The sequence below is a fragment of the Manacus candei genome, unplaced genomic scaffold, assembly GCF_025592945.1.
Source record: "Manacus candei isolate 608988 ecotype Guabito, Panama unplaced genomic scaffold, ASM2559294v1 h1tg000017l, whole genome shotgun sequence".
Taxonomy (NCBI): domain Eukaryota; kingdom Metazoa; phylum Chordata; class Aves; order Passeriformes; family Pipridae; genus Manacus; species Manacus candei.
The window spans coordinates 17,443,493-17,470,401 of record NW_026138065.1 but is presented as its reverse complement, the minus strand read 5'-3'; the positions used below and the strand labels follow the sequence as shown (position 1 = coordinate 17,470,401).

The 26,909-nt window shown below is 37.7% G+C and overlaps 1 protein-coding gene across 1 annotated transcript in view; it reads right to left on the bottom strand.

Annotated features, from left to right (window-relative positions):
- LOC127469156 (uncharacterized) overlaps positions 1-26,909 on the bottom strand; it is a 643,570-nt gene that overhangs the window by 309,838 nt on the left and 306,823 nt on the right. Inside the window, exon 11 of the mRNA XM_051783174.1 lies at positions 25,362-25,428. The gene's annotated coding sequence lies outside the window, so the exon portion shown is untranslated. The remainder of the gene's footprint in view (positions 1-25,361; positions 25,429-26,909) is intronic.

Sequence of the window (26,909 nt, the reverse complement as noted above, 5' to 3'; positions counted from 1 at the left end):
TATTAAGCAGTTTTGTTTGTCCAATTTTTGGGGTAGGGAGTATGTATGAGTCAGCTTTTCCACATCTTTTGGAGCCACTCAGTAAGTGTGGGTACATAGGTTGATTTCCACACTGCTGCTGTTGTTGTTCAGGTTTTCTGTGATTCTGTACTCATAATTGAAAGCCATGTGCCTTGAGAACAGGGGGAAGACAATGAACCAAAGATCAGGCACACATGCCATAACCCACAATATTTTTCAGGTTTTTTTCTGCTGATTTTTTCCCTGTCAAATTGCATGCTGAAGTATGCCATTGACTTTTTTTTTGCGGATAGGGTAGTCTCTGATCTTAGTAAACCAGCTCCTTAGGGACTCAGGTTTACTCAAAATACAAGGCAGATGCTACTATGGTAGCCAAATATACTGTCTCAAAGAAGTAGCAAATAAACACGTCCCATTTGTCTTCAGGTTAATTTGGAAGACGAGGTTATACAGCAGAAAACACATCAAGCCCTACTGCAGGCTCTTGGGAAAGTTATGTTACATTAACCCAACTCTGCAGCTCTGGAACTTGAGAGCAGCAACAGAAATGGCCAAGTAGCTTCCAGCTGAGTTTTATACAGCAGCTTGTTTTAATAAAGCATTGTTCTCTGTTATATTAAGGGTCCTAGGACTGTAAGCAGCACAAAATCAAAAAAAAAGCCTATGGAAAGTTTAAGCCTCAAGCAGAATAAGCGTATTTATTAGTGTGAAAATTTACCAACAGTGTTTTCAAAGGCACTTAAAATGGAAATCTGCATGTCTCGTGCTGAAGCATCACAAATGAAATAAAATACCAAACAACTTTTTAGTCTGACTAAGCCTCTTCTTTTTCCACCTCCTAGCCCATCTCTGAGGATAGCACTGAATGAGTTTTTTTTTAGTCTGCTGGGAGGTGCAAGGTTAAGGACATGTGAAAAAGATGTGATTTAAGATGAGATCTTTATAAGAGAAAAGACCATACACATAATTTCTTCTGTATTTCCACAAGCAACATGCATGGAAAGTTTAAAACCAACTTCAAAAATCTTCTGGAAGTATCCACATGCTGGAAAGATTGAAACCATCTGAGATGCGGGTGTTGCCATAAGTCAAGGACACTTCTGAACACATGTAATGGCTACGCTCATTAGCGTTGATGAGATGAAGTGTATCTGAGAAGTTTGGGGTAGCAAGTCCTATCACAGTGGCATGTGTGTTGCACAGATGAGATCTGCCATAAACAGTTCGGTTTTGTGAAAGGCATGTTTTATAACCCTTTGGCTTTAGACCAAATGATAACGGATTCCAGTCCAGGTGACTGTGGTGGCTCAGACACATTTACAACATTGCCGTACCCTGTACATCATGTGTTCATTTTTCCATTCTCCATGTCCTTTGCTACAGGACATGAGAGGTTGATACCCTCAGCTCCTTCCAGTCTCATCTAGTCTGAATTTACAGCTGCAGTAGAACAATCTGGTTGGTGTCTTGTTTTCAAGATGCACCATCTTATCTACCTATCTGCATTTTTTTCAACAGCAAAAGGTCTTCCTCGCCCTGTGCAAGTATCTTCGTGCACTGGTAATCATTAACATTTTTAAGCCTATCTGCCACTTCCCCCCCCCAAACTAACTACTGAAATGACAGCATGACTATCCTGCAGAGAAGCCACACAGAGCTGCAAGATATGCTGATTACAGGAGGTGCAGGTCCCAAAGCGTGGTCTTTGACAAAGCACTGCCGTCTGCACTGTATCGTAATGACTGTTCTCTCATTGGTGCCTCAAAGCATTTGGGTTCCCATGTCAGATATGAAAATGAATAGCCATTTCTTCTGCAGGGTAGATGCAATGCTAGAATTGCCTGAATAGTATATTGTAGCCACCCTAGCCTAATCTGGGGCCTCCCATTGGATTTTATGAACAGAAGAGGGTTGGGTTTGGCTGATAATTTGGGAAAGAGATGAGAGGGGAAACCCCCAGCACGGTAGGAACTGATGTTACTGAAACAATAGCTGGAACTCTGACTCATTGCTGGAGCAATGTCCAAACGAGCATCAGAGGACATGCTGTACTGCAGAAAGAGCCAGCTTCTGTATAAGCTGCACACCAGGAGACCTGAAAAATGCTTAATTTTGAAAAAGTTAAAAATCCATCTACACATTTTTCAAGAGTGAGATCAATATCTCTCAGGTGGTTTTAGATTTGCTAAATACATTTTGCCAGACTCCAGCAATTTTAACTGGATTTTAGCCTGTCCTTTGCTTTTCTGCTTTCTACAGTGGTAGGGTAATGCACCTTAAACAGTATTAACAAGTCTCTCTGTATTCACTTGCAATAGCAAATGAGTGCTTTAAAAGTATTTCCTGACTTAAGCCTTATGATCATGCAGAAAGTTTGAAAAGTCTGGTAAGATGAGTTCAAGAGGTCTTGGATTTGTTAAAATGCCATAAAGGAATGCTCTGTTTGGGGCAAGCAGACAGTCTGATTATGTGCCTAGTATGATCACAAAGCCAGGAGGAAAATAGAGAAAAAACTGAGCTCACCTGCCTGCCTAAGGTCAACCTTTTTGTTTCTTAATGCAGCTCTGCTCTCACTATCTGAATGAAATCATACTTGGAGAAAGCATGTCCTTTAGTTCAGAGCTGCAGTCACAAGACTGCCTTTTCGTTCTTGCTACAGAGGGTTTTGCATTTCAGGAGTTGATGAAATAATTCCTACATAAGGTAAACAGGACTCAGTTCAGCGAAATAGAATAGATTTCTCCAAGACTTCAAGTGAAAATTAAGAACTGCAAAGCAGTTTAGGCAAAAAGCTCAGTTTCAGGGGAAGATATTATTCACTGCAGATTTTTAAGAATGAAAACATCAGCTGAGTCAAACTATCTCAAAGACAGAATATTTTATGTATGAACAGCTTAATAAATGGAAAAATGTGTAAATCTGCTCCTTCTAGAGCATTATAAAATGACATTACATAGGAGACTGATTTCCAGAGCTCCCAGGAGAATGCTCTCTTTTCCTGATACACATGTCTAAGCACCATTAACACTGTTACCAGGGGGACAATATACATGTCAGTATAAAGTACATGATCAGAACCTTCTGAATTACAGCTCCTTAATTAGTGTCCCTGTGTCAATTATCCCATTCAGGATGTCAAATATTTCATGAGGATTAAATTTCAAAATACACAGTCTCTCTGATATATAAAATCCCAAATGACTGCTCATACATATATCAATGTTATTGTATCACATACAGCAGGTAAAAGATGAAACAGTCTTCCACATAGCTCTATGATTTTAAAGCTACCATGATTTTGATACCACTTAATTTGGCTCTGCAGTTGCATCCATATTTTTTTACTTGTGGGGATACTCACTGTACTAAACAAGAGAAAAAAAAGATTCAGGTTTTCAACCAAAAAAGGATTCAGGTTTTCCTTTCCAAAATAGTGCCAATATTGTAATGCAATACCCAAACTGAACCTCTCTGGTCCCTGAATCCAAAACTAAAGGGCAGAGGAGAGAAGGAGAGGAAGAAGAAAGGGGCTCTACAATGCCAACATCCAAGAATTTGCACATTTTTCACTGCCAGGGAGTAAGGAACGTGCATGCACACAGATGGGATGTAAGCAAATCCAGTTAGAAGTGTTTGGGCTTTCAGATTAAAACAAATTTCCTCTAAGAAATATGGGTTTCTTGATATATATTAATATTTAAGTTATAAAACAAACTTGGCCTCCATCTATTAGAGCAAGTAGATCTCTAGGTGAGCAAAATAATGCTGTGCACATTCAACAGGACAGAGGCACACACCTAAATTAAAATCTCTCTGTAGTTCTCAAGCTGAGGTATTTCCAGAATGAAGATGAACTTGTGAATCAAGATATGGATTATTTTACACCGAGGACAGATTTAATGTCTCACAAATTAAAATCTTTCAAAGTTTAATGTTTGGTTTAACTTGTTAACCTTTCCCTGCCACTTTTCCACAGATGTCTCAATCAAAAAGTGGTTACATAAAAACACCCTAATGAGCAAATTTACTGACTGAAACCAGGACAAAGAATCTTAATTGACTATTCAAGCAAATGCACAGAAAGCAACTTTTGAGGTTATAATTGTAAATATTGTGTCAGAAACTCAGCCCTCAGAATGACACTCGTCTCTTTGAGATAGAAGCAAGTACCAGCAAGCCTAATCTGCTCAAATTTTGTCATTAGACCACACAATAGACTACTCTTGAACAAGCAACAACCTAGAAACTAGTCCCAGAAATAATTAAGGAAATAATTTAAAATATCAAAGGAAAGAGGATCATGTTTGTCTGCAAAGAGACAAAATATAGCAAATAAGTTGTGTATTACAAACAAATATCCAGGGTCCCAGTCAAGGGTTTCTTGTACTTCATTTGTGCTGTAATAGAGTGAACTAAAATAAGAGATTAGAAAGTGCCAAATATTATGAATACAAAGCTCTAAACTATAGCATCTTTTAAGATCTCAGGCCAGACTTTAGAAGGAGGGGAAAGAAATAAAAAAAAAAACAAACCACCACACAAAAAAACCCCAGAAAAATCTAAATTATACCAAAATGCCTAGAAGAGCTTTACACATCTATAAACTACATTTTACCAAGTAATTTCAAGGATATTTCAAAGTCCTGACATTAAGCTCCTGCCCTCACTGCTTTCTGTAAGCAGGAACTCCCTTTATCCCACCCCTGTGGGACCTGTGAACTGTGAAGACAGGGAATCTTTTTAGACATACACAGAACAAAAAGTGCAATGTGGTTCCTCCCTATGCTGTCATCCCAAAGCGGACCCTGAACAAAACTCCAATACAAATAATATCAATTACCATTGACAACAAAGTATTTTCCCATTAAAATGGATACCTTGTCCAAATTACATTTTTCTTACATTTGCTATTTTATACCAACTCTATTAATAAAAGGCAGATATCATTTTCATCCTGTACTATCCATTTTAGCAGTGCCTAAATTCACCAATTCATCAGCATACATTACTCCTTAATAAGCCAAGGTCAAACTAATTTCCTCCTCCTAATGCTCTCTCCCCCACAACTTCTTCACGTGTTTCAGCTTTACTTTGAAGTGACTTCCTTGCCTGGCATGCTAAAATCCAGAAACAGTGTGCCTATCATTATGACTGCAGTTCATGCCCTGACTAGTCACAGCAGAAGGAGAATTAGACTATAATCTCCTAAACAATGTAGAATCTGTAAATCAAAACCAACCAGCTCTTTTTGGCATGCAGATCAATGAGCCACTGTGGGGGTATGAAAATCCAAGCAACTCTTCTAAGATAAAGTCGACCTCAGTGTATGAATTTGTTTAGTTTGAATTTTTTTTTCTCCTCTGCACTTTATCTCCCCAAAACAAGTCTTCAGAAAATAGTTTTTATTGCATTCTGAAAGACAGTAGCTTCTGCTGGACCAGATAGCAAAACAGGCACATACAAGCTTAAGCTTAGAATACAGGCACTACAGAGATTCAAAACAACCTACCTTCAGTACTACCCCACTTAGCTCTCTTGATGGTAAGGATGTTTGCATTTTTTTGCTCTAAATATAAAAACAAACAACAGTGGCTGTTCTAATCAAAGGAGTATTAACATGTTGCCAAAAAATTTACAATGCATTAAAACATTTATACAAATCTAGAGTCACTGAAGAAACACAAACTACCCATAGCCATTTACAGAAAATATCTAGAGAGTGAGAGGAATGGACTTGTGCCTGATAGAGAGAGTAACGTACAGCTTTTTGGCATGGAACAATAATTTCCACAACACAGTGTGTGATGGGTTTCTACTTGCAGAAGTGAAGCCCTATCATGCTGACTGATATGTCATCATGCACACAATTTAACCGGGATAGGCCAAGTCCCACTGGAATTCACTGACACTTCGTATTGTAATTTACTTAAAACCTCACAGGTGTACATGGAGCTCTCTTCGAGTAACACAGGTGAGCCTAAATATAACTCCCCAAATAAGTGTCCATGGGACCAAATTTTTCCTTATCTGTTCTAGTGAAAAATGTCAAATCAAAGGCTTGTGGGAAAGTGTTTTCAAGTAAAATTTTTTCTCTCTAGTTCTCTTTGGCTTTTCAGCTTTGTTGTCTGCTAGGTTCATCATGTTTTCTGGGTTTTGTTCCTTAGTGGCTGCAATGCTCTGGGAAGGGAGAGGGTGACAGAGGCCGATCTGCTGACCACATACACCCAATATGTGCTTCCTAAGTCTTCCTCTTAGTAACATTTCCAAAATGGAAATTTAACAACTACCATAAACAAAAAAAAAAAAATCTGTAATCCTAACTCCTCTTTCAACTCAATTTTTCATGCCAATGTGGACCAGTGTGGAAAGAGAGGGCCTCCAGAGTATCAGCTTTAGTAGATGGGGACACACAGGATAGCGTGAAACAGTTGGAAGGCCAGGTTTAAACATGTAACCTGAAACACTGGAAACTAGAACTCACAGCGGGTCTTAGCAACAAAATCAACAATATAGGCAGCGCATGACATGTGATCACCAAAGCAGAAGCAAGGTTGCTTAAATATAGCCCCTGTAGGTATTAGAATATTTCTGAGAAGTACACATCAAGCATGAGACAGATGCTACTAATAAGTAGAGCTTTAGACATTTATTTTTGCATTTAAATATCCAGCTATATTTATCTGAAAGACTTAACCATACCATTCTTGAGAGAAAGGTATGCCAGTTACTTACTGCTGTCTAGACAAAAAGATCTAAAACTGGAAAAGATAAAACCTTTGTAAAGGAACATGGAAAAGTGCTTTAAGAATCCATGAGAATCTCTGCACTTGAGTCCCCAGAGCTCTGGCTTTAAGAGATTTGTCTGTTCAGGAATTTAGTATATTCGTTATTTCATAAACAGTTTCCTAATGCTTGTTCTTGAACCTAAATTGTTTGAGTTTGGGGGCAGAGGTTAGTAAGTTACGAAAACTCTAGAAAGCTGGGGAAATCAATCAGTCTTACAGGCAGGAGTGATGTCTGATGATCATCTGACACTTTTGAAGTTGTGGCCATGGTGTGGTGAACCACTTCAAACTAGGATATAAAGATATGAATCATCTACAGTGAGTAAACTGTCCCACTTCCAAATTTCCTGAGAAAAAAAAAAAAGAAACAGACTATCTGGACACTCATCCTAAGTGTTTGGACAGCTTTAAATGATCCTGTGATCTCAGTGAAGAAATTATTCTTGAAATGAGTTACATGTTTCACCTCTATTTATAGCATAACCATAAACCAGACCTGCTAAACAGAGGTTTCCCAATCTCTGCTACAGATATTTGGTACCATGTGGTACATAAAGCTGGAAGGAAACAGCATACAAAAGAGTTACCACAGACTTCAAGGAGCAGAAAGGTATGAAGAATTTCACAAGCTTCTCTAAATATTCAGAAACTGATATATTTTTTGGATAGTGGAAATATTTCTCCACCACTACACCCTCTAAGCATTTAATCACCAGCCTAAACAATAACAGACTGAGAGCAGTGTTCAAGTAACACTTCAGAACTTCAGGTCCCTATCAAAAGAGAGAGCTCCAGATAGACACAGGAATGAAATTGATACAATTCATTCCTTGGTCACCCCATTTGCAGTGCATAAAATATGATCTGGAGGAATAACCAAAGACAAAGTCCAGGTTATAAAAAGTCAGTGCATTGGTTTTACAGAACTCATTCTCCCATTCTGCTGGGTATGATGTTGAAGTTCAGGCCATGGACACAGTGCACAGCAGTGCACAGAACACAGAGTTCTGCATGGGTCTCTTTCAACCACGAGCTCCTGAGAGAGCTGCAGTCCAAAACAGTAGGAGTATACATAAAGGTGGCATGAGTCAGACACCTTTCTTTTCCCAAAGCTTTCCATGGGCAATTGAGTTAGAATTAATTTTACTGAATACTCACCCTTATTCCCTAATTAGATCAAATCACTTCAGAAGTTACAATTTATTTCATTATATTTATAATAGTGATCTTTAAATATTTCCTGGTATAAGTCAATATAAGTTTATCAAAAAAATTCACACAGCAAGAATGCTAAGCAGTAACTTCACCAAACCTAGTTCTTGTACACAGGGAAATATTGCTCATTTTGACTAGGAATTTTTCCAGTGACTCACTAGATCTCCTCATGGAACTGGCTGCTATTTGAGATAAGCAAAGTTGCAAAACCTACTACTATCTTTATATAAAATTATAAGAAGTAGAGCTGGAAAGGACTTTAAAAGGTCATCTAGACTGTTCTCAAGGCAGAATCAATATTCATGTCACTTGCTACATATATATGTTCTTAATGATTGTGACTTCACCACCTCTCCAGGCTTACCTATGTTTACTCTTAGAAAGATTTTCCTAACAACTATTCTAACTCTCCCCCGGTGTAAGTAATTTAGTTTGTTATTTCTTTTTAAGTCTGTCATGAACAAAAAGGACATATTACCTCTTTTCACAACAGAATGGTTCTTTTACATCTTAATTATTGCCCTGACCCTTCCATCTTCTTTTTTGAGTGCTTAATAACTTCAATTTTTCAAGTTCTCCTTGGCTACACTGCTCCAAGCTGAGACCTTACCAGTATAAATTCCTAGAAGATTACTTCTGCAGGCTACATTCTGGTTTTCATATACATACTAGCTGGTCACTTAGCTTTTTAATAATTCATCAACTCATGTTTAATTTGATTCACATTCCCAGATCTTTTCCAGAGAACTGCTGTCTATTGTGTTACCCCATCTTGTATCTGTGCAGATTATTTCTGCCTAACACTTTGCATTTTTCCCTATTGAACTTAATCCTATTTTTTTCAGATGATCTCTCCAATTTGTCAAGATCATTTGGGATTCTAATTCTGCTTTCCACATGTTCAGAAACCTCCATCTCCTGTCATATGCAAATTTACTGCATATAATATTATTCTTTCATTCAGATAATTCATGAGACTATTTAACTATATTTAATTGACAATAACTCCCTGTAGAAACTTCTCAGTATATATTTCAATTAAACAATATAATTAGGTCATTATTATCTATTTTCACTTTTAATTCAGCTTTGCATCTACTCACAAGACTTCATTTCCTTAGCTTTCTGATTAGGGAACCATTCAAAAGAGTCCCAAAACGTAAGTAACATAAGATCTGGAGACTTAGTCTGTCCTCTCTACCAGTGGATCTGTTACCTCATCATAGGAGGAATTCAGTTTGCTCTTAACAAATTATTAGATATTCCCTCTCTCCATGCTGTGTTTTAGCACTTATGAATGATTAGAAATTTTATTGCACAATATTTTCAGAGAGATTTTGGTGATTTTGTCATTGAGCATGAACTGACAATCAAGTATCAGCATGCAATATCATGCCAATTAATTTTAACCAAAAATCAAAAGGACTTTTGAATTCTTTGTCAGCAAAACATTCTTCAAATATTCACTATTATAGGGGCAGCATCTGTATGAGGTCTTGAGTACATATAGAACCATGCACCTCATATAAAAGATGTATCTCATTGATCAGCATAGTAGAAACATCCCCCTATGCTGATTTATGTCTCAATGCAGCATTGATTGGAATAAAGGCACCCATAAAATATATAGATACCATGTGGTCGTGAATCAGTTATGCTCATTCGGATCACACTCAAAGCACTTATGTCATATTGTTGACTCTTCAACCACCTGCTCTTGACAAGGAGGTCTGGCACACAGTCTTTGAAGCATTCTTGATTTGCTTCAGTCATGCTCTGTTCTGATTATAAAATAAATTGGCATCATTTTCATATTAGTATCTTTTGAATAGTTAGCCCTATCTGTACATAGGCATAAATGAGATGGAAAAGGAGCAGAAGATACATGGTTTCTTTGGATGAATAAGTTTTTTGCATGATTCAGATGATATAGACTATCTAAACACACATCTGCCAAATTAACATTGGGTTAAAAATGAAGCGGCGCAACATCCCCAATCAGATTTACTACTAAAATAGATGATCTACTTTTCATCTGATGTCAAGTCATGTGGAAGACCAGGAGGCATTCAAATGTAAGAATCCAATAGAATCACCCTTGGAAATAAAGATGTTTTATTATTAGACTTTATGCAAAATAAAATACAAATGCACATTATATATAAACAATTCTGCACATAATTAAAATAAAAGCCCCGCTAATCCTAACAATGGTCTCTATAGTCATCCTGTGTCTAGGTGTGGAGTTTGTCTGCATTAACAGGAGGGGAAAAAAATGTAAAAAAGAACTGTTCATAATGAATCACAAGAGAATATAAATCAATTTGTAGATCAGTATTCCCAGGATCTATTGTATTTGATCAAGAGCATTACTGAAGTTTTGTGTTCACAGATGATCTCGTGCAAAACATATTGCTGGAAGAGCACCTTCACTTTTGAAAGGATGCTTAAAAAACAGTTGGAAAGTAGAATTTCACGAGTTGTTTAGGGGAAAATTTTCCCTTTAGTAATCTCATTTAAAATTGAGTTATTCCAGATTTATATTAAATAGTGCGAATAAAAAAATATTGTCTTTCATAAATAACACATAAGGCTCTTGCTGGCCTTTCACTTCCAGTGTTACCTTTGTTGTCTCTGCAAGGAATTGGATAATTATGGGGTTCTCTACTTGCAAATTTATCCAGAGTCTCAGTTGCTAGATTTCCTTCACCCAACAATCTCATTCATTCAGGTTTAAAAATACTTTATGTAAAAATATAACATATTCTTCATGAATTTGCAGCAACAGAAAAAAAAAAAAAAGAGTAAATGTACTTGAGACTGACATCTGAGACCAAACACATTCACCTGCGAGACTGTCTTATTGGACATGTAAGAATTTCAAAATTCAATAAATATGGACCAGGAGACAGTAAATGTCTCAAACCACAAATCAAATCTACTGAAGTCTTAAAGAAATGTTCAAGTTACACATGGCCTTCAGGAATGTCAGTTGGTCCATTCCAGAACAAGAGGAGTAGTGCTGTCAGGGGCAGTGATGGTACAGAAGGAAAATAATCTCAGTACAATTACTAGTTCTGAGGACAAGAGACAAATATCTTTCTGTGTAGCTATGATTAATCAGTATTAATACAGTTGGTATTCTATTCTAATAAGATTTAGCTAATAACAAAACTAGAATTTTGTAACCAGGTCATTTATTACCATCCCTTCATTCTTTTTAGCCTATTACTGACTAACTTTAAAAGGATGAGATGCCATGGTCTGTGTGAACTTTGAAGATGCCATCCTACTAAACAATAAATGGAAAAGATTTGACAAATAAGAAAATCACATACCTGCTTCTCACTGAGTAACTGTCTACAGCTACATGGAGCAGGGCAACTGCTTTTTCCCGTCACCCCCACCCCACATCAAACCTACCCTTAAGGCAATTTCCTGAAACGGCACTTTCAGCTAATGGGAAAGTATATTATAGGACACAGAGAGAACCTATAAATGGTAACAAGGCTAAACTCCCCAGCTCTGGACCCCCATAACCTGTTGTTAATCTAGTCACTGAGGAAATGGTGGTATGATGATAATTACTTCTCAGTTCCTCCAAAGGAAGTGCTGCATGGTATACTTTAAATAGAAGGAAAGAATACTGTCTTTTTAGTATTTTTATCATGCATTGTTAATCCACTGCATTCCTGTGGTGCATTCCACTGTGATGAAGCCAAGGGTACTGTCTACCTGATGAATCTTAAATGGGCAGCAATTTACAGCCTGTGACTGATAAAATTTATCCCACTATAGGTACCGCTGATCCTGCTATATTCCAAGTTCTTGTAACAAGAAAAAAACACACCTGTCAGGCCAGAACTACAAAGAACCTTCCAAGAGACTGATGAAATGAGGCTCTTTCCATTGATTTCAGTGGGCAGTAGGGAAGGATTTAGGCAACGTTACTAAACAGCAAAATTTCAAAAATCCTTGTTCCTGAAAAATACCCACTCATCAATAGGAGAAAATTCCAAGAGGTTCACCAAGAGTAGAAAAGGAAGACTTACATAAAAGGGAATTAGACTTTATAAATGTCTTTCTTTTAAAATGAAATAAAATATTAAATATATAGACAAAGGAACTGTTAATGTAGGTCAGGATAGGCCTATATTAACTAGGATGCATAATTCAAATACAGCCAGCAGTCACAGTGTCAGAAATGCACTAAACTCAAGTCTTGTGTGTTTTATAATTATTTTTGTCCAATATAGAATGGATTCATGCTGTGAAAGGGTCATACAAGTCTTGAGAAACAACAAACCATGGTGCAACAAGGAGGCTGCTATGCTTTGGTTTCTGCATGTGCCCTAAACTGTTCAAATCTGGCTACAGTGAGAGCATGGCATGGTGTGTCAGAAGACTAGAGAAGCTTTACTTCACAGCAGCAGTGGAAGATTTTATTGCCTTCAGTGCATATGTGGTTAGTAAGCACAAATCCCTTTGCACACTGCTCTATGAAGACACCTGCAAACAATGAAGTGAAAACAATACAAGGATCCCCAGGTCACAAAGGGCATGCAGATGCCTATGGTTTGCCTGCCTGCCTTCCAGTAGGGTTACCCAAGTCCTCACCGTGCTGAGTCTCTGACTCATGTCTAGAATCTTTTGTTCATTTTGGAAGATTATGCCTCACCCTCAGCCAAACTTCTTCAAGCATCTTTAGTCCAGAGGGTGAACTGCAAATCCTGGAAGATCAAAGTTCCTCTTAAGATTTGAGTAGCTTATTTCTTCCTGTGAGTCAAAACAATGGAAAGCAGATCATTCCTCTTTTTGCTCCTGTAAATTTGCTTCATCCCATGGAGACAGATGAGGTGGCAGCAGATGGAATTAGACAGTCAAACGTTTTGAATGTGTCTTGTGCAGCCCACTGCACTCTCAGGAATCCAGAGCAGTTAGTCTTGTAAGGGAAATGAACACATCCTTGAAAATCAAATACCTGGCATCAGATGTGCAGTTTAAGCGTTATTTCCAGCCTTAATAAACTAATCTAGAAAACAGTTTGCTTTCCCAAACTTGCTGCTTCTCTCGGTCTTTTCCACTGAATAGTTGTAACAAGTAGTGGGGACATAATTGTGGATTCATCATAAATTTGGGAGACAGGAATTTCTAAACCCAAAATTTTAATACTGGTAGTTGACACTATGTGTATTTTTCTACAAAGTATTTAGTCTCACTATGACTTACAATTCTACAAACATCATATACTCTATTAAAAATAATAGAAAGACACTGTGCCTAGGAGGTTGCCTGCAGGTGGTTATCATGTGAGCAGTAGACACATTATTGAAGCAATTCCTTCTTGCAAATCTATGCCAGAACAACAATGATTAGAATATTTAGATTCTTTTGTTCACTAAAAACCTCTGAGGTATCCATCTCTCCAGCTGCTGGCCTTTAGTGGAGATGAGTTACTGTCTTCTAAAACTTTTATGGGCTACAAGCTGACTTTCAGGACAAATAGTTCCTTTTTCAGGTCAGAACCAAAACCTGTTGCATTAAATTATATTTGCTGTTGCCATGGCAACATGCTTTCTTTGCTCACACTTCATTTTGCACTCTGAATGGCATGCCTAATAAAAAATCAGGACTTTCCGTTTTAGCCATCTCAAATGTACATCTGGACTCCATCCCAGACTGTAGGTTCCTTTAGGAAATATTCTAACTCCAGTTAAAAATACAGTTCTTAACCATTTAAAGGTGGCTAGCCATAGTCTCCCAGCAGGACTTAATTTCAACACAAAGCACTTTGATAGAGAACTAATATTCATATTTGCTGTTATTATGAAGTTTGGCGGATCCGTAGGGCAGAACATTAAGTTATTTTTCATCATGCAGAGTGCCTATGAAAATTTTAGGAAAAAATGTGGAAAAAAAAGAAAGAAGCCTACATCTACCAAAGAATCTAAAGAAAAAGATGAGCTATGTAGAAAGTGCGGATGCTCTGAGGATACATTGCTTCCATGTAAAAATGTCTGAAATTTGCCTTGGATGACATTTTAAAAAGTTATCCAGCTAATCTTCATCACGTTACCAGGACAGTCTGGGACAGTGTCTTACTGCAAACGCAGTTCTTGGTTCTTCTGTTTCCGCTTCATACGTGGTGTAGGGAGCAGGGCTGAGTCACAGAAATGCTGCCCAGAGCATTCCAGTGGGCAGGGGAGGCACTTTGCTTTGTCCCCCATCAAGCTTTACCCTAACTGAAGAAAACAAAGAGCAGGTTTTGAAGACACTGTAAACTTTACCCTCACAGCTGGAGGCAGAGTGAATCAGTGGCAGCTAGCAATAAGGGACAGGCGAGAAGAAAACAAAAAGTGATGGAGAGAGACAGCCGCAGCACAAAGAGTTCATTCTGTGCCTCTGTTAAGAAGTCTGAAAGTCCCCTACTGGGGAAAAGTAATCATTAAAATGTTCATTAGAAAGAATATTACCCTGGGCATTCATTATTTATTGCAAGTCTTTATAAGCCATAACTCCTCAGATGTATTCCAATAAGTCCCCATGTACTCCTTGTCCTGCTGCAGTCTGTTAGCAAACCAAACATCTCACAGCAAGTGCCAATGATGCTCTATGGAAGTAGGACTTTTGGTTTACAAGGAGGTTTCTTTAACATGCACAGCTAGGATTTGAGCTTTTGTTGCTGAATCCACAGAGTATTTAATTTTAGATTATCAGAAGGAAACAGTTACAACAATCAAAAATAGAGACGAATTTACTCTACATAGTTTGTTCAGCAGTGCCAGTGGTTTTAAGAAGGACAAAATCATATTGGAAGTGCTGGTCATGCACACAGTACCCATCCCACTTTTCTAGCTGTGTGTCTGCATTAGCTTCTTGGTCCCATAATATGAAATCCTCTGATTTACCTCTAGTGTTTGGTTGCTTTCCTTTATCTTCTCCAGAATTTACCTGTAACACAGGTCTTTTTTCATCATTTGAAATACAGAGTAGGTTGAGAATATAAAAACAACATATTAAAGTTATGCACTTCTACATGCACAGCATGAAAGGCAAACACAAAAGATTGCCAGGAGACTTGGCGTGTGCCCCTACTTTCTCATTGCTTACTGGAAGTAGATGCCAACTGAGTACAAAATTTCCTTTGGTATATTGGTTTGTGTGGTTTTTAAGACAAACTCACAACCAAACATTCCCCCCATATCCACCCAGATCCTACTGTAGGGCACATGGCCTGCTGGAGCATGACTTTATCAAAGATTCACAGCACACCCTCCTCCTGCTCAAGTACATGTCGCTGAGGTGCCATAATTCTCAGTTTAGCATTAGGTACAGGTCCAGGGTTGTATCCACAATGATTCTCCAGCCTCAGTATATAATCACAGGTCTGCCACACTGCTGCAGCTAAGTCTGCCATTAGCTGATGCAGACTCCCATATACAGACCTGTGAAATAGAACACAAACAGCTTTAGAAATTTCTCAGCCCTGTTTATTATGCCACCATGCAGTTTCAGAAATATTGCTACTTGTTGGCGCTCATTTGAATGAAGACTCAGAGTCAAGGTAACTCAGAGGTGACAAATAACTTTATATTCTCTAATGAAGAAATACAGAACTTTCCAAAGACTTTTAAATTGGTCATACCATCACATGTGACACGCACATTAAGTTCAGTTGAATCACTTACTAGACTCTACAAACAGACTACCTCAACTATAAAGACATTAGAAGAGCAACAAACTGCTTTGTGAAATTAAATCCACAGTGCACCTGAATTTAAAGCACTTGTTACAAAATCCCTATGTATCTGGATCTTCCTAAATTAAGACTTCCAATATAAGAGGGACAATAGTTCATAAATCAAATCTTCTCTACTGATCTAATTCTCTTGTTTTCCTAGAAGTATTCCTGCACTTCGGAACTCTTTTAATTGTGGGAATGATAACCAGGCTGGCCAAACACATCAAGTATCCTTAACGATACGCAATAAAAAAGCAATAAACAAAATGTTAAATTCTACTTTCATTCTTGACCTGCAAACAGAGCATTAAACTTATCAATGATTCTTTTCAAAGCCTTCTCAGTTCCCTATTTTATAAAGCCATTGTTCAACACGGTTAACACCAAGTAAATACCGATATGGTAAGATATATTTCCACATATTCAGTCACAATATTAGTACAGGGAACAAAGAAAAGATGTGCCAAAGTATGGAATGATGAGACACATTCATAGTAAGTTGTCAGTATGTTCTTCCTTTACCCACATGCTACATGGTAGATTCTGAAGACACTTTTTCTCAAATTGCTTTGGGAAGAAAATTGAGTAGTTTACAACCATACTGCTTTACTCAAGGTGTCTTGTGCTTGGGCACATTTAGTCATAACTGTCAATTTGACAAAATTCATTATTTTCCTTGAAATGAACTACTTTCAACACTGCAGAATACAATTTTACTGTTTTTCCTTTTACAGCACTGAACATGAGCACAATGTACTAGGCACACAAACAAAACCAATTGCGATTACCTGTCAATATGGCATCAATTAAGACAAAGTAAAATTTATTTTCACTTTAATTATAGAATTGTGTCTTTAAGCTGTAGCTTGTGGTGGTGGAGGGAACAAGTTGGGAGTGTTGACTCTTTCTTATAGAAGGAATTACTCTAAAGATGGTTTCTTAGTTTCCTTTTTAATGAATGTGTACCTTATAAAAGACAGAAATTCTATTTTTTTTTTCACATTCAAAATGGTTGAAGATTTCGTCTGGGTTAAGAGTTAGAAAAATATCAAACCCAACAGACTGGACAAAAAGCGAATACTTTCCATTATTTCATCTTCATCATCTGACAGGAAATAATTCCTTTAAGATACATAAATTCTGGTACTTTGTTCTGTCCATATCTGTAGGTGCTATTAGTTAGCCAGGTGCAGTTAGACTGTAAAAATTACCCTTGACATATGTTAATTGATCTCTGTGTCTAGGAACCTAAGGATATGATAAGGATATAATACATGCTTCTAGTACACGGAAACCAGAGTCAACGTAATATAATGCTGTAATGAAAAAAATCAAATAATTTCCGTTCGGAGTGTGATTCTGTATGTTACTATTTATAACTTGCCCACTGTTAAAATCTGGCTTTCCAGATGCTTTCCCATGTCTTTTGAAAAGAGCTGTGACGGTAAAAAGGTCTTCTCACTCTCTGGTAAGGATAAGCATCAAAAGCAGAAGTCTTGTCAAAATCTAAAACCAACGTGATACTCTCGTGCAAACCCTGCAGAAAAGCAAAAAAACCAAAATCTTATTATGCTTTTGACAATTCGTATAGTTACAGTTCTGCTCTGCATTAAACACAACATTTTTGGGTATATGGAAGAGAGAGGAGAGGGAGAGGAGAAAGGGAGGAGACGGAGGAGGACGGAGGAGAGGGAGAGGGAAAGGTGGATGGAGAAGGAGAGGAGAGGGTCTTTTGATCCGCATCAAAAGTCTTTGTCAAGACTAGAGAAGAGGGCTTACAATTTTGCCACATTGAATGGATATTCGGATGAACAGATAAATTAGGATGAATTTATTACTGTTTATAAGCTCTCTACTTTTCCAGAGGCAGAAAAGTAATGTGACTGCACAACTGTAATAATCCCATAGCATTCACAGATTTAATCAGCTGTAAAATATTAGTTATATAGTAGATACCTAACACTTCTGTGTGTCATAGGACTTGCTGGCTAAAGACAGATATCTTCTCTGTGTGTTTTCAATAGATTTCCTCTATTACACCTCCTGAAGTTACTTGAAAGAATTTAATATTCTCACTTCCTCCTAGGTAAATCACTCCTGTGTTTTTCCTCCTGGAGTTTATTGTCTTTTTCTGTATTGTGTTTAGATTGAGGTCAATGTTCTGGTCTCTGTTTCCTCCCCAGCTACCCCAACCCACTGCCTCTCTTCCAGGCAGGAAAACCCAAGTGACGGTCAGCGGCAAAGTGAAGGTCAGAGATTTCCCTGGTTGTCCTTCAACGCCTTCCTACAGCAGCCTGAGTCAGCAGTACTCCTCACAGATCAGATCTGCCTGGTCTCTTGAGGGCACTCAAAGAATAAAACTTCATGACTGATGATCCCTTCATGAGAAATACAGTCATTTCTAATCCAGTCCTTCACCCTAATGAAATGCTTTTCTTCACAAAGAGTTTAGCGGTTTTCTCTTAAATCTGGTTCACATCCTATCCCAAGTAGGAGAGGATATGAACCATCTGAAGTATGTCTGAACAGAAATTCACATCCATTTAACTTCATTTGAATTCCTGTTTGGAGAGCAAGCAAGTAGAATTTTATGCACTTTTAATAGATGTGGGTTTTTTCGTTTAATGTTTTAGCATATCCTTAAAAATTATGAGTCAATCCATATTTCACAAAAATTTCTGTTGTTCTTAAACACAATTTTTAACTAACACTCCCTCCACAAACAATATTATGCCGGAAGAGCAAAGATTTCATTTAAAACTGTAAATCTAAACTTTCAAAAACACATTGATTCTCATTTCTGATTATCCAACAGAATTCAATTTACAGCCTTCAAAAAGTGGATATTCAGTATTCTCTGATATCCTATTGAGTTACTGCTGTCAACGGTATATAAGCTTTGACCAACACAGCTGTCTTAGTCCAAAGCCTATCTTGAAGCTTGATGGTTACTCAGTAAAAAATATGAGAGACAAATATTGTTCAATTATAAGGGGAAGACTGGCTGACAAGACAAGTAAAATGCAGTTGTGCTGCAGGGGGCAGATAATTCTCATGCAGAGTCAATAGACAGAGAACATGAAGGCCTCTGTAGCATTTTTTCAAGAATTTCCTTGTTTGCTAGCACAAGTTCAGCTGAGACAGACAAACACATCATCACTCCAAAGCATCACTTTTTATTTACAGTAACATGATGTACCCTGGAGCATACAGCCTCATGGTCAAGGCATTATCAAGGACATCAGACACCTGCCTTCAGTTTCCCTGGGTCAATGCTGCATGCATCTTCAGTGGGTCTCTCATGTGATGTTATTCCCACCTCTGGTGCAGGGACCCAGCTCCCAGAGCAGGTTGCACAGTCTCAGCCCAGGTTGCAACCCCTGTGTGATCACAAGGCACATAGGTGCATGGAGATGGGATTTCCAGCAACCAGAGGCTGCTTCAGTTGGTCAAGCTGCCGAAGGAAAGGCTAAAAGGACAAGTCTGTAAGGAATTCCTCATTTCTCTACACCACAGCTCTTCTTTAAACTCACTGTTCGTCATAGGATTTACTCATTAACCCCTTCCATATTCACAGGCCTCACTCATCCCTTTGGGTGAGGATGACTAGATCAAGTTCACTTTTTGTTCAAAGCAGCCTGTGTTAATATCATCATTCACCTTAAACTATAGCACAGAGGGGAGAAGACTTTTGCAGGAAAGAGGCAATCAGAACCTTACACCCATAGCACCCTTAGGGGCCTGAATCCACATATCCCTCACTCAGCAGAAAACCCTAGAACACTTCCAAGTAAGCTTTGGTTGTTCTTATTTGAGGTGAAGGATACAGCTTTGAATGCTTGGGTGGAAGCTCTGACAAATAGCTCAGTATTGCACCACCATCACTATCCACACTCCTAAATGGAAGCAGCCACAGTTGCTTGTTTTTGTGCTCAAACCACGGATGTCACCACAAACAGACCTACTAAACCCAACTCTTCAGAAGATGTCAAATCAGAGAAGCCCATTTTTTGACTTCTGATGGTGCTTTCACCATGTCAGGACACTCAGTCTTGCCAAAATGGTATTACTTCTGAGTAAAAGCAGTGATACTTAAAAAATTATTCACAAAATTGTGTCTCTGAGCTTTTAGAAACCATGATGTCTGCAAATAGCCTCGCAAATTCTCAGTCTGAACTGAAATTTAGGCATCTGAGTCTCACTTAAGGGGCTTGAGTACTCCCTTTATCCAGTACAGATGGGTCTATTTAAGGTTAAGAATTGTACATATCCTGGTAGATTAAGCAACATCAAATATCTTTCCTGTCAAAGTGGTGGGGCAGCCCTGACACAGTTGTAGTCTGGGTCAGCTAGGATTTGGGAGAGTGCCAGATTATATCTAATTCCTACCCACAGCTCAGAAGTTAGTATAGGCCGGAGACTTCTCACAGGAGTCATTTTGGGTTTTTGGACTGTAGGAGAGTTCAACACTATGGACACAGGTCCTTCCATATTTAGAGCTAAACTCGATAACATGGCAGTGAGGGCCAGACGCAGAAATCCTTTCATGTCTCAGCAACTATATTCCATAGTCCAAGTCAGCAAAGCAGAGAAGAATGTATATATATTACACAAAGAAGGTTTGTCCTTTGTTGGGAAGTTTTTGTTCTTGGAGACAAAAAAAAAAAATCTGCTAATGACAGGACATACCATATTCTTAAGTTGCACTTGTAAAATGGAAACACAGGGTCACAGCTGATAAATAGCCAGAGAGAGTATTCACCAAGCTGATTATAAATATGTGTTCAGATAGCTCAGGGACTCTGAGGATTGAAATCATGAGATACTCTACATGGCAACACAGTTATTTAAATACCTCCTCTTCCACTGGGAGTTCAGCCATTATTCAAAGAGAGGAAGTATATTCCCACCTGAGTGCTCCAGACATGGGACAGTTATGAAAAGCTTTCTGAACAAATGAAGCAAATGTAGTATCCCACAGGGAGACCGAACAACAGCTTCTGTCACAGCCTCAAGACCGACTGTACCTGAATGAACAGAGGTTGGAAGGTAACCAGGTTCATGGGCAGCAGTGTTTGTTGAAGTCTGTCACTCCCTCTCACGGGTTACTTATATAGGTTTAAAACTTTATACAATTGCAATAAATATGGCTAACAGCATGAAAACTATTAGGTTAAAATATAAACAGTTGAGGCTATAATGCCATTAAAATGGACGTTCAAGGAAACTGTAACCATTTCTACAGCTGTTTTGGAAAGTCTCTCTTTGGCAAAACATGTTGGATTGTCATTCTAAATGTCTGTGCTTCCCATGCTGGTTTCCTGAGGAAGGGTTTGTATATAGACTTGTTTATTTATTACATTTTTTTACCCCTCTTAGCTGTAGCTGTGGATTCCCCAGCCTTTTGAAAATTAGTCATTAGTTGCCTTGTTTGACCAGGAGAAATCTGTAAAGAAACTGGCTCTTGTCCAGAGGATTCCTGGAATTTTCTACCAACCTTGTGTAAGAGCTTAATAAAGTCAAATTTAATTTTATGTAAGATTTGTTACATAGCCATAGGTGTTTTGTGAGAACAGAGAGCAAAAGAACTGAAATTATGTTTACTATTCTGAAGTAAATCATACCAAATGAAGTTCAGATGGAACTTGCTAAGGTGCTCAACCTCCCAACTGGAACAGGAGTCATCTAAAACGAGAACCAAAAGAAATCAGCATCACCTACATCCACATGCCCTGAGGCTTTTTTGAAGGCAAATTCCTTGGCTCTGCCAGCCTAAAGTGGCAAAAAACTCCCACAAAAACAATGGACAATCACAGTGTTTATGACCTTCTGTCCCTCTAGTGTTGATCTTTTTTCCTCTGGGAAACAGAAAGCAACCTGTTCTTATATGTTTTAAAAACAAACACTTCATCACAAATGCCTCCCCCTGTGGAGGAAGGCATACAGAGCAAACACCTAACGGATTTTAGTCATGTCATTTAATATGCTGTTAGAAGCAGAACAGATGCTACAGCAAAAAGCACTTTCTAAAGCCAGCATAACAGTATAAAACGTAGTAAAATACTAACTCTTCAGAAGACACTTATGCACTTGGCACTGCACATATGAAGCTTAACAAAATACTGCCTTACGTAGACTGCAAGTCCTATTTTTAGAAGTTATGCCCCTGACAACAGTATCCATCATTTTCTGAAGTCTGCAGTCCTGTGTTGATTTTCAGTCACATCTATAATGTCAACAGTCAGTCACCCATAGAGTGCTGCATGCAGCATAACCACCTGAATGCTCTTGTTCTGATCACTGGTTATGGAGTTGTCCTGTATCGTTACATACTTGTTGGGTGAGAGCAATGCAAAGTGCTATTTCTCATTTCAGTTGGCTGGAAGACTTGCTCATTCTTGACAATCAGCTGTTCTGACTAAATTGTAACCCCTCCTCATGCTTCAGGATATTATGAGCTATGTAAAGCTTAGAAAAGCACCTACTGCTTGCCCACCTTCTCAAGAAACCGGAATGACAAGCTGACATCAGCCCGACGCTTCTTGCTGTGGTATGCTCACGCACTGGCTGATACCAGATTCAATTTAAGATCTTGTTCTTCAGCACAGATCAAGGACTGGGCCTTGTATATCTCATGTACTACCTTGCTTGACAGCTTACCATGACCTAGCATGACAGCTGTGGTCATCGGTAATCACTGCCAAAAGGGAGGATCATAGGAGTGGGTGGAAAGGAAATCAGACATTCCTGGCAGCTGGCCTGCAGCTCTGAAGCTTCCTTTCACCAAACATCAGGCTGAAAACAGATCTCCGCTTGCTGAAGGGAAAAGTATGGGCTTCCACTTTTCAATCACTTTTCCTTAATGCAACATACAAATGGTTTCCTTTCCCTGAAGAGAAAAGGAGAAAAGAGAAAAGGCAAAGGGAAAAAAAAAAAAACAGGTGTTCACCCAGCAGAGTGAAAACAAAGGGCCAGAGAAGGCTGTTCCTCCCTGGTTTGTTACTGTCGTTTTTGTTAGCAACAGTAGATTAGGCAGGCAGGGAATGACGGCCCTTGGAAAACAAAACAGAGAAGTGTTTACCATATAAACAGAGAATTAGAGTTACACAACACAGAAAAGTTTTAACTTGTTTTTTGGTGAGCATACTACACAGAAAAGGATATATTGCAGCAGAATTTAATATACGCCTTTACTGTTAGATTTTCACAAATTCAGTAAATACCTACAAGTGTGGTTGCCCTCAAGGGCTCGGCAGAATTGCCTCCACCTCCAAGGAAAAAAAACCCAATTTTTTCCCATAAATAACTCATCTGAACACAAAGAAATCCTATGGTGTTTAGTCCAATAAGCACTTCTCTTAGAAATGTGGAAGAGGTTCTGCTTGTTTTGCTAAAATTGTATCTTTTTTAGGGTAGATGGAAGAGAAAGTAAGAAAGAGGAACAACCACTGACAGCAATTGTGAAACAACATGGTCTACAAAGCCATTAATTTGAAAACAAGTAAGAAAAATTTAATGGCTATGTCCACCATGGTAAAACCCCAAAATTCAAGAATTTCCCTGGCTTGTGGGCCTGCCAATAATTTCAGAACAGTATTGTGAAATCCTACAGCTATTTGTTCCAGCTGAGTCTGCTTAATTAAAATTCCTCAGCACTTAGACATATTTCCTTAACAGCAAATGATATAAATAATCACTTCAGGAGACAGCGGAAGATATAACATGGGCTCTTTTTTAAAAAAAAATATTGTTATTATAAAACTGAAAGACAAAAGCAATAGCAACAGTTCCATAACAGATTTTTGTCCAACCAAATGCAAACAAAACCATCTCGAAGTTTCTGAGGCTGTACACACTGACAGTTTAAAAGTCTTTCTCTAATCCCACCGCCACAACTCTTTCAAGTGAACAAACATGCAAAGACATTTCAAGCACTGTGGCAATATTGACTTGGAGCATTGTTAACTCCCACCAAAATGCTGTGGGAAGCACAGTAAAATGATAAAAGATTTCATTTATTAATCTGTGATGAAAACCAGGCTTCTGTTGATGGAGGGGGCAGGGGAAAGGGTAAAGATAGGCTGGTCTGTTTAATGCTTGGCCCAGATATAGGTGATTTTGGAAAAAAAAAAAAAAGCAAGCAGCTGAGCACAGTGCTTTTGGCTGTGTCTTTCTGTAGGTTGCCAGTTGCCAGCACTCACAAAGCAAAAGTTATGTAACGCACTCCTATCAGGAATCAGAGTTCAAAAACATTGCATGAAGTCCCATGTTGCTCCTGACAGAGCAATTGTTTCTGATAATGAAAAGTCTGTATCACCCTGATTCAGTTGTCTTGGCCCTCGCCGATGGCAGCACTTTGTGCTTTCCCTCAATCTCTTCTCCCTTCCTCCCAACGATCTCTGGTCATTTCTTGAGGAGACTGATCTCTTCCCTAAATGCCTTCACTGGTTTGTGCCAGAAGAAAATAAAAATAAAGGAGGAAACATAGTTTTGCCCCTCCCATATCTCTGAAACAGGCTGTTTTTCCTTGCTTATCATTTGGAAAACCTCATTTCTTTGGCAAGTGCAAAAGAAACACTGCATTTACAATCAAAAGTATATTCATCACAATGCAGTATTGATTGAATAGCTTTTCTGACTTAATTTTGAAAATAAAGACCTAAATTTCTGCCTCCCAAAAATGTATTTACCCCTGATGGAATCATTTGAGGCACTTTTTAGGAAAATTCTGCAATTTTTTGCAGAAGTAATTATTGGATGACCTGTTGAGTGAGGAATTTCATTTGTAGTCACTCTGCCACTTTTATATCATTAAAATCAACCAGGCACATGGATAAGAGCATGTAAGTATTTAAGATGTCTAAATTAGAGTTCATAAAGAGGAATAATGCAGGACAGCTCTTTCAATCTGTATTAATCGGGGGTTTTTTATACCAGTACATAAATGTGTAAATATTAGTCAATATATTTCAGCATGTAAATAACAGCAATCTAATTCCTTGATTAAATCTAAATATAAAAAATAAAAGTTAAGTAAAATTGCAATAAGGGTTAGAATAAGTATAAAGTGCCCATACTATTAACACTATTAAACTGTGCTTTTTTTTAATTCTGTTTTCAGTGTAGTTGCTGATATAGTTAACAGACAGCCTATTCTTTAAGAAAGAGAGAAATTTGATTCATATCATTGTGTCCAAGTAAATACAAAATTTAAGCCCAAATGTGTTTGGGATGTTGAATCCATGACATTCAGTCAAAGGATTCCCATTTCTTTCAGCAGACTTCAACACAGATACTTGGAGTCAGGATATCTAGGCAAGATATGTTTAATGTTAAAGTAATGATTTATAAGGTACTGGAAAAGTGTACTGATAAAAACCTTCAAAGCACAATTAGATAGATTGACAGATAAAATATCCATATGTAAATCTCAATGTATTTCATCATGTGTGTTGAAATAAAGGAGATGAAACTTGAAAAATATAAAAGTTATTTCTAAAACAGCAATAGAAAGTTTTATTATTCTTTCAGACACAGTTAATTTTCAAATAACTTCATTATCTTACATTTAAGAATAATTTTTTCTTCAATTATTTTACCTTAAATATCAGGGATTTTGTTTGTTTATTTGTCCATTCTAGTTTCCTTGGGTTAAAATGATAAATCCTAGAAAGAAGGAAATAGAAAATTATGAGGTACCTTTTAAAAAAAAAAAAAAATCAGTCTTCAATTCTCAGTTAGACAAAGATCAGAAATACTTCTGCTCTATTAATTTGTGGTCTAAGAAGTCTCAAGACATATATGTGGAGGAAAATTAATCTTTGTTTCAATAAAAAGAGCATTTAAAGTTACTAATATTAAACATCAATTGGTAAATAATAAGATTCTTTTCACTTTAGCAACTCCAAACATTAGTTAATTCTTGCAGTGAAGCTAACGGATTCATTTATATTACTCTGAAGCACAGAAATGTTGACCATGTTCCCAAGTCAATGACAGAATCAGCTGCAGAACTCAAGTGCTACAGGTTCAAGATCCTAGTTATAAGAAATACCTTAAACTTCAATAAAACACAGCAAGAACTGCCCATCATGACTCAGACCTCAAATCCTACAACCACTTCAAAAACCTCATGAGTCCTGCTTCCATGAGTTCCTAGTGAAACCCAGGCAATATTGCTTAGCTGACTGTAGGCCACAAAGCTACACAAGACCTGCCTCAGTTTTTATAGCTAGAATAAATAGGGCTAATGGTACCAACCTCTTTTTAAAATGCTTTGCATTTTTTCAGAAAAAGACAGCACAGAGTTATACTGATGTTGGACCTATGCCTACAGAAATCAAACATAGCTCACAGATTCAAACACACTTCGTATTTGGTTGTCATTCCAATCTAGAGCTCTGAGAAAAATGAACAGAAAACACGGCAAGTGTCAGCTTGCAACTTCATGAAAAAACATTGTGAATGAAACGTGTAAAGGAGCAGCTGCATAAGCAAAGAATAGAAATCCTGATTTGTATAGCTTGCAGTCGTTGAATGTCACACCATAACCAAAATAAAATATTTATTGCTACAAGGTGTTATTTAATTTGGTTTCTTTTCTCCCTCCAGCATATTAAACTTCAAAATCTTAATGTCTCATTTATGTTATACATGCTTTGCAAAATAAGGTCAATTGCCTATGAATCTACATAAAACAGCAATTTGCTAAAGATTTTGTTGGTTTTGCAAAGCAAAAGAAAACACATAAACAGAGTTACTGCATATGATTTAAAACTCAAATTCTTCAAGTCCTAAATACAAATTCTGGAGTACGTTTTGAACAAATTGTTGATTAGCTGTTAGAGTTATAGTACAATGTTAGATAATACTGAAAAATTGCATGGTAAGCTGAAATTAGCCTGAATTTAAACAAAACTTATAATAATGTACCTGGGCCTAGTAATATTGACACTACTACCAAACAGAAGTCATGTCAATATTGATCTGAAGTGAGAAGAGAATGAGACCATTCGTGGTTTGAAAATATTGCTATGGAAAATGGAAATTAACCAACTTTAGTGTTCACTTGACTAAGAAAGCAAGTTATGATCATATAAACTAGAGTGAAAAAAAACCCCAGTTCTGAAATGAACCCTTTGCAATAA